The sequence below is a fragment of the Ictalurus punctatus genome, chromosome 20, assembly GCF_001660625.3.
Source record: "Ictalurus punctatus breed USDA103 chromosome 20, Coco_2.0, whole genome shotgun sequence".
In the NCBI taxonomy this organism is placed as follows: domain Eukaryota; kingdom Metazoa; phylum Chordata; class Actinopteri; order Siluriformes; family Ictaluridae; genus Ictalurus; species Ictalurus punctatus.
This window is the reverse complement of record NC_030435.2, coordinates 17,626,622-17,639,235: the sequence shown is the minus strand read 5'-3', so window position 1 is coordinate 17,639,235 and position 12,614 is coordinate 17,626,622. Positions and strand designations below refer to the sequence as shown.

General features: G+C 41.4%; 1 protein-coding gene across 2 annotated transcripts in view; it reads right to left on the bottom strand.

Annotated features, from left to right (window-relative positions):
- ankrd12 (ankyrin repeat domain 12) overlaps positions 1 to 12,124 on the bottom strand; it is a 46,890-nt gene extending 34,766 nt beyond the window's left edge. For both annotated transcript variants that reach the window (XM_053688561.1, XM_053688562.1), the window contains exon 1: positions 11,395 to 12,124. The gene's annotated coding sequence lies outside the window, so the exon portion shown is untranslated. The remainder of the gene's footprint in view (positions 1 to 11,394) is intronic.
- Positions 12,125 to 12,614: the final 490 nt, after the last annotated feature.

Sequence of the window (12,614 nt, the reverse complement as noted above, 5' to 3'; positions counted from 1 at the left end):
AAACTAATGCTTGCATTCAGAGTACAAGGTGTGCGTGTGCGCGCGCGTCTGTGTGCATGCGCGTGCGTGTGTGTGTGCGCATGTTTAGTAGTGCACCTCAACTCATTGTCGGACAGTGTTTGATAACTAAAATACCCCCCCCTCTCTCTCCCCCCTCCTCTCTCCCTCTCTCTCTCTTTGCCAGTATCAGCCAGAGGAGGATGTCCTCCAGGAGAATTTTTATTTATTTATTTATTTTATTTTTATACCACATCGTGGTATCGACTTTGGTATCGAGTATCGTATACTTTTGGTGGTATCGGTACCGACTACTAGATTTTTGGTATCATGACATCCCTAGTTATAAAATAATTATATACCCTTATCAGGTCCGATAAGGACCCTGACCTGACCTGTGCTATGACTACTGGGAATAAAAGTAATGCATTTAATCACACAAGATATGTACTACAATTTTATAGTGCTTCTAGTAAGAATGTTACAAAATCGCACGATTTGGATTGATGCATTGATTTAAAAGGCAATCGGTGAAATGAATCGAGACAACGATCATAAGCAAGATGATTCAGTGATATCATCAAATATCGAATCATTACCTAATCTACTGAAATCAGATCACATTGTGTGGAAGTCTGAGGTTTACAGCCTTAGCTACTAGTATTATTTAGGCCTTAGAATGACATCTAAACAATTCAATATTGAATATAGTACCTTTTACCACAGTGCTGATGAAATCTCGAATCTGTTTGATCAGAAGGTGTTAAAAGGTGCGGCTCTGACAGTAGTGAAGGCTGCAGGAAACATCGCAGCTTTATATTAATGCGCTCAGACCTATAAAGTGAGCGACCAAATGATATAAGGCTAATAATACATTTTAATTGTTATTTAACAAAAATATGTGTAACAGGGTTTTTGTGTAAGTATATGTTTATTTTGTAACTAAACACTACATGTAACACTACATGGGGGGTAGAGTGGCTTAATGGTTAGCATGCTTGCCTTGCAACTCTGGGGTTCGAATCCTGCACTGTGTGTGTGCAGAGTTTGCATGTTCTCATGTTCTTCAGGGATTTCCTCCCCCAGTCTAAAGACATGCATTGCAGGCATTTCCAAACTATCCAGAATGTGTGTGCCTGTCCCCTACTAGACTTGCTGTGATAGTCAGTGTTCTCAGTGTTGGGGCTGCACACTGATTACATCACTTTCCCAGCACTGCCCCACCATCATTTTGCCTTTTTATAGTAATAAAAATCATTTAGTTCAGTTAGAGAATGGATGCTACAATTGAAATCTCAATTCAGCATGAGTGGCAGCACAGATCATCAGGGATCGATTTAATTTATCACGTGACGAGACTGAGGCGAGCTGACTGACGAGACGACGGAAAATTTGGTTTCGAAAGTCAGGTGTTTAATATAACGACTTTTTTGTAGTTCTTGTGTTTTTCATTAAGAATAATAGTGAACCCACCATTCAAGCAACTGCCGCCTCTGAATTGCTGCTAATTCAAAAGCGAAAGTGAAATGCAAACGGCTGCACGGGCGTTCATAGAAACACCCCCTCCCCCACAACCCCAGCCCCACCCAACGGTGATACCGGTATTACTTGTCACACATTGATTAACCAGTGGGGAAATTCCTCAGCGTCACATCCCTGTCCCCCAGCTTGTACCCAGAGTTCCTTGGGATAAGCTCCAGGCTCCCTGTGACACTGTGTAGGATAACAAGGTTTTCCCTACCATAGAAAGGCTTAGGAGCAGCACCTAAGTATTTTGTGGAGTGCCTTAAGCCAAATGAAAGTAAAAAGGAATTCAGACAACATATCAGAATGAACATAAAAACAACGGTGAGAGTTCAATGCACTGACAAAAAAATGGAGACTTGGCTGTGTCTCAAATGGTAATCTGGCAACAGGAATGAATGATCAGTCTTTGAACAAATGTTTGCATGATTGGAGTATGACAGATGCTCATCTCCAGGCTAATCAAACAGCTGATGGGATATTTCTCTGTACTGTCAATTTAGGATGGTAGTTACAACTATCGACTCGGATAAGCAAGTTGCAAACCAAACCAAATCGATAAGGTAAACCTCAACAAATAAATTATAAAGAAGTATAAACTTTTTGTTAGGGAGTAATTCTTGGGGATGCGATAGCAGAGATAGCATAGCAAAAGATATAACTAATGTTATAAAACAACTAAAGAAATTGCTAACCAAGCTAACTTACATACAGTTACAATCAAAATTATTCAACCCCCATTGCAAATCAGGTTTATTGTCAGAATTTACAGACTTTCAGCTGTTTGCAGTGAACAAATCAAACAAAAGCAACCGAGGTAATTCAACACAATGAATGCTTCAAGTGGTTTCCCCAAATTCAACTGAAAATGCAACTTAAAATGATTTCTCCAGTTTCAAAGTTATTCAATCCCTTCATTGTAAGTTTCTTTTTAGTAGAGCACCTTTTGCTGTGAACGCTGACAGCGAGGAATCTTATCCTGTTCCTCATGAGCAATGGCGCAAAGTTCAGAAATATTCTTGGGTTTGTGTGCTGCAACCGCCTTCTTTAAATCCCAGCAGAGATTTTCTATGGGGTTCAAGTCAGGTGACTGTGATGGCCCTGTAGAATCTTCCGGGATGACTTCTGCAACCAAGCCTTGGTGGAATTTGAGGTATGCTTGGGATCATTGTACTGTTGGAAGGTCCAATGACACCCAAGCTTCAGCTTCCTCATAGACGGCATGACATTTTCTCCTAGGATTTCCTGATACTTCAATCCATCTTGCCTTCCACACGCTGCAGCTTTCCAGTGCCAGAGGATGCAAAGCAGCCCCAGAGCATCACCGAGCCACCACCATGCTTGACTGTGGACACAGTGTTCTTACTTCATTCCTCTTCCTCCAGACATATCACTGATCCATCGTGCCGAAAAGTTCCAGTTTTGTTTCATCGCTCCACAGAACAGAATCCAAAAACTTCTGTGGCTTATTTATATGATTTAGAGCTGACTTTTCTTGTGCTTTTGGGTCAGTAGTGGTGCACGTCTTGGAGTTCTGGCATGGAAAACTTCTGCGTTTAGTACACGCGTTGTGCTAAATGAAACCTCAGTGCCTGTTGCCACCAAGTCTTGCTGCAGGTCAGCTTCCTTTCTGTGCCCCGTCCAGGTATTTCATATTTTCTGCCCCTAGCCAGTTCAGGTATTTCATGTACTCCAGCTCAAGATCATCTGGTACAACAAATGAGGCACTTGATTGGTTGCATCAGGTGTGCTTGAGACAACACCTGTTCTGTTTTGCATATTTGTGCTGTTGTGAGGGATTCTATTCGGGGGGTTGAATAATTTTGAAACTGGAGAAGTCAGTATAAATTGCATTTTCAGTTGAAGTTTGGGAAGCATGCAGCATTCGTTGTGTTGAACTATTTCAATTGCTTTTGTTTGATTGGTTCATTGCAAACAGCTGAAAGTCATTTTGACAATAAACCTGATTTGCAATGGGGGTTGAATAATTTTGATTGCAACTGTATTTGGTGAAATTAACAGACTTTTGACTGTAAGTGCAATAAGTGTTGCCAGCTTTCCTTCACAAATACGGTAAGGATATTGGTCAAAAACAACATGAAAACTTAAAATAAGTTAAAAATTTCCTTTGAATAGTTTCAAACCCCTCAATCCCCACCATGCCCCAAACCCAGACTGCACCTAAGCCCTCTGAAAACCTAGTGAAAACCCTGGATAAGCAGAATGGAAAATGTAAGAATATAACTTGCTTTGCAGCTGTTAAACAACATTAAATTCAAAAACAACAGATATATCGTATCAAATATGCAAATTGCTGCTGGATAATTAATATAAAACATGTTGGTATATGTTTTGTTATAGGTAAATAAATAATCAACTTATGGGCAGTAAAGCAATAACACCACCCCGTTGTGGCTTATTTTCCTATAATAGCATGCCCTGTTGGATTTTATTTCTTAAATATATATATATATATATATATATATATATATATATATATATATATATATATATATATATATATATATATATATATATACAGCATTTTTAATTTATTATTTAAACCTTTAAGTAAGGATTGTGTTCAGGTTTTAATCTTGGTGATTACAGCTTACTACGTCAGTAAATAATGCAAACCGTCGGTTTTAAAAAAAGGTTTGCGCATCCTTCTTGTAGAGAAAACGGTTACGAGAGCCGAGCAAAGTGAAAACCACCTTCCTGAGTTTTAAATCTTGGGTACTCTCTGTGGCTTTGGCTTGGCCATCGCATCTGCACTCGGCAGTACTACAGGTGGCAGTATGAAAACAACAAGAAAAGCTTCGAACCAAAACAACTAACAGCTACCATGTGTTTTTAATAAAGCAGACAGCTGGGTCATAAATACAGAACTGAGCTCAAATGATCATCGTCTTGCTCACTGAGCTGTACGATGTTCAGTTTTTCATATAACAGCGGTGCTGCTTTATTTACAATTTGAAGCTACAACCAGAAACGACATTGTACGTAAAAGGCTTGATGAATCGAGCATCGGGAAGTTCCTGCATTTGAAAGACGCAGGAAATTTCTCATAAAAAGAGAACAAAAACAAACAAAAACAATAAAACGTTAAGTGGTTGAGTTTCACGGTACTCCTGTCTTGAGCTTCAAATAGATTCATTCAGCTTTGTAGCCAGATGTGCCGTCACTCATTTTTGACTAATTCGGTTTCGAAACATTAGAAAACGAATCCAATGATTCAGCGAGTACCTTTATGACTCATTCTCTTTCCAGCATAGTCCACACCACAGCCACGGACAATTCACCACATCAGCTGGTTACAATACAACCACGTTCCTACGCAGACGGCTCTTTCAGGTGGGACTTGACTTGTTTCTGGGATTTTCCCCTGGAAAGTGTGCGTTCCAAAGAACAGACAAAACGTGGCATTGTTTCTAGGCATACTTTCTAACTTGGAGCAGAAAGTCCACACTTCCCCTGAAGGTCACTGGCGATAACCTCTTAATGGAATGTAAAACTCAAACGACTCAAAACTTCACCTAATCACCAGCAATATTTGAATATAATGCAAAGCTTCAGGACAAATGGACACTCAAAGGTCTTGGATCTTACATATTCAACTCATGTGTCTGTCATGAGTTTGTAGGAAGCTTGCGTGTAATAAAATGCCTTTCTTTAGAAAAACAAGCAGACTAAAAGGATCTCACCACCACTAATAGTGTGGAGAACGAGATGCATGTACGTAATAGCCTCAGAACATTGATATGTTCATCACAGGGGTCAGTGATTTTTAACCTGCAATTAAAGAGCAATGCAAAACGAAACAAAAAATGAATGAATCTACATGAACATAGTTATTCAAAAAAAGACATTTATAGATTTTACACTCAGCCCCAATTCTAGTCAAAATGCACACATTTTACTCCAAATAACCTGGGGTTGAAAAACCAAAGCACCTTCACTTACACACACATAAAAAAAAAAAAAATGTTCTCATGTTTTGGAAAAAAAAGAGCAAGGCAAAAATAAAAATGGCATCCAGCTCGAATGTGAAGCAGAGCGAGGGGTCTCTCACGGGAACGGCTCTGAACACAAAGGGCAATGTCTAATGGGTAAGAGTGTGAGTCAGTGTGCTCTTACGCATGCCTGTTTCTGTCTCTCTCCGACAGTCAGCAGCCCCTGCTCACATGATGAGCAGCGTGGAAATGCTTATCTTCATCGCCCAATGGCGCAGACTGCAGACTGTAAACCTACATCGCTGTTATTAATCGTGTAAAGCTGCACATTGTACAGGTAATCGCTAATAATACTCTATACAAATTTAACTAGCATGTTATTAACGTTCTGTAACAGATTTCGCAACATGAGAGTCGTACCGTGTGTGTACTGGGTTCATTTTATTAATCAGTTAACACGTTTACCCTATATTTTCCCACCGTCCATTACTGTGCTACCAACCAGGGAGAACGAAGGCTAATACGAGGCTTCCTCCGAGACAGCCAGCTGCGTGCTTCATGTTTTTTTCCGATCCGCTGCCCATTCTGCGTCACGGGGAGGCGTAACACCCTCAGAGGAAAACGCGGTCCGCCCTCTTCCTCATACATGAACTCACAGATGTCCAAGATTTGCTAGTCTCACTGTGACTGACAGGAGAGAGAGAGAGAGAAAGAGAGAAAGAGAGAGAGAGAGAGGGAGAGAGAGAGAGAACGCCATCCCTCCTAGCCAAAGAAAACGAACGCTTTGCTCCCGTGACTCCTCGCTATGGATGTCTGTGGCATTGCCTGGCTTTTCTGTTGTGCCACTCGGGAGCCCAATTAATCAGCTAACAGTCTTTAAGTCTTCTAGCTATACTGCACTCTGAAATCAACATCAGGAAACAGATTATATTATTAAATGTCATGCAAATATTTTCAAGATCATGAGAGTCCCTCATGGCAGTGGAAGATGATTTCCGTGCATGGAACAAAAACTCAATAATATTTCAAATCCTCATCAAAGTCTGGGTTAGAATAAACCAGTGAGAGATTATGAAGGTGCCAAGATTAAATGCAAACTACCGATGCACTTTAAATTAGCTTGAGATATTCTCTTTCTTCATTTCCATTTGTGAATTTACTTTAATTTAGTGTCCGTCACTTTATAGGAATTAACCTCGGTTGAGTCTTGTGACTATTGGTTTTAAGAGACAGTCCAATACGCATAGCACAAGGGTTCTAATCTCCAGTCCTCAGAACCCTCTGTACTGCATAGTCTGGGTTCTCTCTGCCCACAACACGCCTGGATTCTCTGGACCCTTGACACGCCTGGGTTCTCTCGACCCTCGACACGCCTGGGTTCTCTCGACCCTCGACACGCCTGAGTTCTCTCGACCCTCGACACGCCTGGGTTCTCTCGACCCTCGACACGCCTGGGTTCTCTCAACCTTCGACATGCCTGGGTTCTCTCGACCCTGGACGCCTGTCCTACCTCATTAAGGGCTTAATAATTAACTGACCAGTTGAACTGGGTGTGTCGGCAGTAGGGAAACTTTAAACTGTGCAGGACAGAAAGTCCCCAGGTCTTCACTTTTCTTCACTAGGGTGTGAAAACAGTTTAATATTATTCATCGTGATTATTTCACTCAATAGTAAAAAAAAATGCGATTATTGATTACATTTATTACACCGATTTAGGGAATCCTAAGCTCAATAAACCTTCATTAGAGTAAGCTCCTTGATCACATAAATACACATCTGTAAAGCTACTTAAAACACTCCAAATATATAAATAAGCCCACCATACAGCACGCCTGGTCTACCGTGCCTTGCTGATCTTTAGTTCTGGATGCGCACCACCATCGCAGAGGATTATGTTTGATTAATTATGGAAGCCAAAAAAAACTGATCGTGATTCAAATATGATTAATTGTGCAGGCCTAGACAAGGTACAAAGAACAATTCAAAAAAATTTATTTTAAAAACCTTCATGCGACTAAATCTGTTTCATGGCAGAGCTAGGACAAGAAACTCAGATATGTGTTAATGCAAACTGTGTGTGAGGTTAAACTGCGACAGATAATGCTGCAGGATAAAAAAAAATAAATAAAATCTACTCCCAATAATGTGAGGACATTTAAGGTATAAATTTCCTCTGTCGTGCGAACCATAATCGAGCAAAACCCTGATTATCCACATAAACAAACCATGAACGATGAGCAAGTTTCAAGCAATCCAGCACTAGAAAATCTGACAAACAACCTACAGCTCCATCTCGAATACGTCCTGCTGAAAGTGGACCAATTCTCATACGAGACCTCGTACATGTGGCTAAACGTCTGAAAAAGGGGGTCAGTGGAAAACCGAGCGACCACAAGCTTCTGTTGGCCAGCGGCCCGGTGGAAAACTGGGAGCTTCGGATAATCCCTAATATGTCATTTTGCGAGTGTGTGAACGCAGGACTGCTGGAGCGGGTGCAGAGATCTGATTTATGGTCCAGAATACAGCCCAAGAGAAATATTTTGTCCAAAACACACAAAGAGTCAAAGCTAAAATATTAACATGGCCATGATATTAGGTCACTTAGTTTTATAGATTGAGAAGACACACATACCTCTGCAAAAAACAACAACATTTACAGTGCTCCAGGAGTTATGTAACAGGCCAGGATCTTCTTACTTTATGTAATTACACCATCACCCATTTGCAGTATTTTTAATTGTAGATAACGGTATGGACATATATTATGGTGCTGTATGTTATTGTGTTGAACTGCTCGTCAAATCCCTGTCATGTACACTAGTAAATAATGATAATCAGATAAATAAGCCAGAAAGAAAGCCAAAATACTCTACATGGAATCAAACAAAGACACTACTTGGCAGTTAGAGAAGTATATAATCATATGACTGTGATTGTTATATCTATCTATCTATCTATCTATCTATCTATCTATCTATCCAGTGCCCTCCACTAATAGTGGCACCCTTGGTAAATATGATAAAAGAAAGCTGTGACAATATGTCTTTATTGTTTAACCTTTTTGATATTTTGTTTAAGAAAAAACATACACAAATGGAACTAGGAACAGGACGTTGTTCAACCATTTTCACAGGGGTATAAATATGAGGTAACACATAGGCACATTTGGGGCTGTTTTTCTGCCAGAGGACCTGGACATTTTGATAGGATACATGGCATCATGGATTCTATCAAATATCAACAGATATTAAATGAAAACCTGACTGCCTCTGCCTGAGAGCTTAATATGGGCCGTGGTTGGATCTTCCAGCAGGACAATGATCCAAAACATACATCAAAATCAACACAAAAATGGTTTACTACCACAAAATCAAGGTCCTTCCATGGCCATCCCAGTCCCCTGACCTGAAACCCATAGAAAACCTGTGGGGTGAACTGAAGAGGAGAGTCCACCAGCATGGAACTTGAAATTTGAAGGATCTGGAGAGATTCTGTCTGGAGGAACGGTCTCAGATCCCTTGCCATATATTCTCCAACCTCATCAGGTATTATAGGAGAAGACTCAGAGCTGTTTTCTTGCCAATGGGAAGTAGCATAAAATACTGACTAAAGGGGTGCCAATAATTGTCGCACACCTATACTAAAATATTTTTTTTTATAAACCTATGTTTTGTTTGCAATTGTTTGATATCCATGAGAGCAGAGTACTTTTGTGAATTTATTTTAACAAAATATCAAAAGGTTAAACAATAAAGACAATTTTTCACAGTCTTCTTTTGTCATATTTACCAAGGGTGCCAATATTAGTGGAGAACACTGTATATGTGAGTATATAAGTGACTCATAATATCACACACACAAAACTGTTTATTCACTAAACATATATGATACACAGGAATTTACCAATTACAGTGGCATATAGATAGATAATAAAAATCCATTTAGCTATCTATCTATTTATTTATCTATCTAGGTATATCATGTGCAGTGCTCTGTTATATAAATACACACACACACACACACACACACACACACATATATATATACACACACACACATTTTATGTTATTATACCTACTCACCAGGACAAACTGCCAGTAAAACAGTAGTGTTAAAATTAACACAAAAAAATTCAGTGAAAAATTCAGTGATAAGTTATTTGAATAAAATTAACGCTAAAAGGGAGGAAAATAATACAGCACAATATTTCAAATCACGTGACGTGATCCCAATTTTTCGCTGTAATAATAAAATCTATTTTTTTTAAATAGAGGTCACGATATCGCAGAAAAACATACCGTGACAGAATCGATCACATTAGCCAGCCCTGACTGTAGGCTAGTTTGATTTTTGTGAACAAAAAATATCCAGGCATGAAGTATACTCCTGGATATTGGGATTTATAAAAGCCGTACACATGTCTATGATTTTTAAATTAGTAATTGTAAAATAAAAAACTATGATTAAGGAGGAGATGCTACCTGATTTACAATAACGCAGCAGCTCATGGTTATAATATCTGACCTAACATTAGAGCTGGTGTGTGTGTTTGTGTGTGTGTTTGTGTGTGTGTGTGTGTGTGTGTGTGTGTGTGTGTGTGTGTGTCTGTCGTAGTGTAAAGACCGATCCGTGTCTATTCAATAGCAGTGCTAGTAAACAACGTAGTAGAAAGAGAGTTTGTTTTGTTAACCAAAGAGGGAAAACACACGGATAAGGAAATCAGGATCGTGGGAACTGAGAGAAAGAGAGAGAGAAAGAAAGACGCCTTCTCGATGGCAAACCACGTCCTTTAGACAAAAGGCTTCTTGCAAGAAGGACGCTCACGAAATCCAGCTTTGTGGTAACTAACACAGAGAGAGAGAGAGAGAGAGAGAGAGAGAGAGAGAGAGAGAGAGAGAGAGAGAGAGAGAGAGAAACGCATACAGAGAGAGAGAGAGAAACACGGAGAGAGAGAGAGAGAGAGAGAAACACATACAGAGAGAGAGAGAGAGAGAGAGAGAGAGAGAGAAACACGGAGAGAGAGAGAGAGAGAGAAACACATACAGAGAGAGAGAGAGAGAGAGAGAGAGAGAGAGAGAGAGAGAGAAACACACCCCCCGAAACACAGCGCCTGGGTTTATCAATGCCGTCGCGTGTCGCAGATACAACTATTATAGCTATAATGCAATCATATAGATGTTATACACACTCACACGCACATACACACACATACACACACATACACACACATACACACACACAGGGGAAATCACCTGAGTCTACAATATATTTAAGACCAGATCGCCGGATGTAACGTTTACAGCCAAGTGTCAAACAATCGCGTTGATATTTCAGTTCTCCAGGCGAGAGAAAAACAATAGAGGCGGTGTTCGAGGCACTGCAGCTGATGTACTGCACGTTTAACAGACATGTAAAGGGGAAATGTTTCGATTCAGAGCAGAGGACTGAAAGATGGTAGTGTTGCAGACTGCGCCACCCTTCCAGCCGCAGACAAAAGCGCACAGCAGCGCTATAGCGACGGCGCTTCACTTTACCTCCCTCTCCCTCCTTCTATCTCTCTCTCCGCTAGCTGTGCTAACATCAGCGCTCCTCATTCCCTCCCAGTCCCGCCAGAGCGACGCTGCTCGTCACGGCCCCTTCCCGTCGTCGACACGCCGCAGCTCGAGCAGAAAGATAATATGTCCGTGTGCTGCACCGCCATAAAGACAGCGTTCCGTGTCCCGCGGTGTGTTTAAACGCAAACGCCTGGTTGTGTATAATGCCCAAGCAGCGGTATTTCCCCGCACCGTCCAGCACACATGTCAAAGCTAACGTTACACAAACACCCTGTACTGAAGTTAGCACGCTAGCCACGTTAGCTGCGCGCACGGTTAGCTAGCAAAGTGCTGGTTTATGATCAAAGGAAGACTTTCCTGCTTACCGTAAGCAATTGCCTTTCTAGTTCCACTTCAGGTCAGCGCGAGGAAACCAAGCAGACGTTTGTTCGTGGTTTTTTTCCCCTCACAAGAAGACGTTCGTTCGTTGAATAAAATGTTCAAAAATGGTCATGAGCCTACGACTGTGTGACGTTTCTCTCCAGCTTACGGGTCGGTTTGAAAACATCGCTGGTAGTCGCTAAGAAAAGCCGAGCAAAAACACGCGAACCTCGCGCTCATTGGCACGAGCTGGGCCACGTGATCGCGCGAGCTCCGCGCAGAGCTTAAAAAGGTTTGCGTCCGCTCAGCTGGGGCAGGACATGCCTCTGCCTCATACTAATATCTCTGCCTCCATTTTGAACTTCTCGTACTAAAGTCACGCTAAGTCTGCAGGTGTGTATTTGCTTTAATTGGTCAGACTTACAGCGGTGTAAGCTCGCCATGTTGTTGTTGTTGTTTCCCCCCCTTATTGAAATACCGCGCACAGAGACGTGAACACGTTTAGGAAAGAGGGCGAGGTGACGCTCGGGCGCTTGACGTCATCTTTTCCGCTCGGCACGAGCTGCAGCTACGGGGAACGTTCTCGAAACGTCCGAGGGTCGCGAGGTGAGCTTTTACTGGAGAGTGGAGTAAATATACATTTCTCTTTTAATTCAAATATGTGTGACGAACAGCAGATTTTATTCATCTGTTAACATGTACGTTCGTTGTATAATCCGAGGATTTCAAGCTGCGTCGTGTGTGTGTGTGTGGCGCAGTGGTATTTGCATTATGGAGAACTGTTTCGCGCATGCGCAGTAGCGGCCATTATGTTGCAGAACGGGCTCAAATCGCGAGGGAGAAATGTGCGCGTGGGGGAAGGGCGCTGGCTAGACACACAGTAGCACGGCTGAATAAATGCGATAGCTGACAGATATAACGGCTTTATTACACGGTAATGCGAGCTGTGGTTTATGGTGTGAAGGCCGTGTAGTGGATAGGATAGGTGGCCTTTACATTTTAAACTTTGCATGAACACTTCACACACCTGTGTGTGTGTGTGTTGTGCGTCACCGCGCAAGCGATTAGCGTCTGAGACACCAGTTCAGAATAAGTGACATTTTCTTAACGTGTGTGAGACGCTAAATATCTCTGCTGATGTGAAAGCCCCGTGTGTAAAAATAAAACCACGCTTACACAAGTTTTCCAACGAAGCTGTCAACTTTAAAGCGGCTTCACTGTCAGA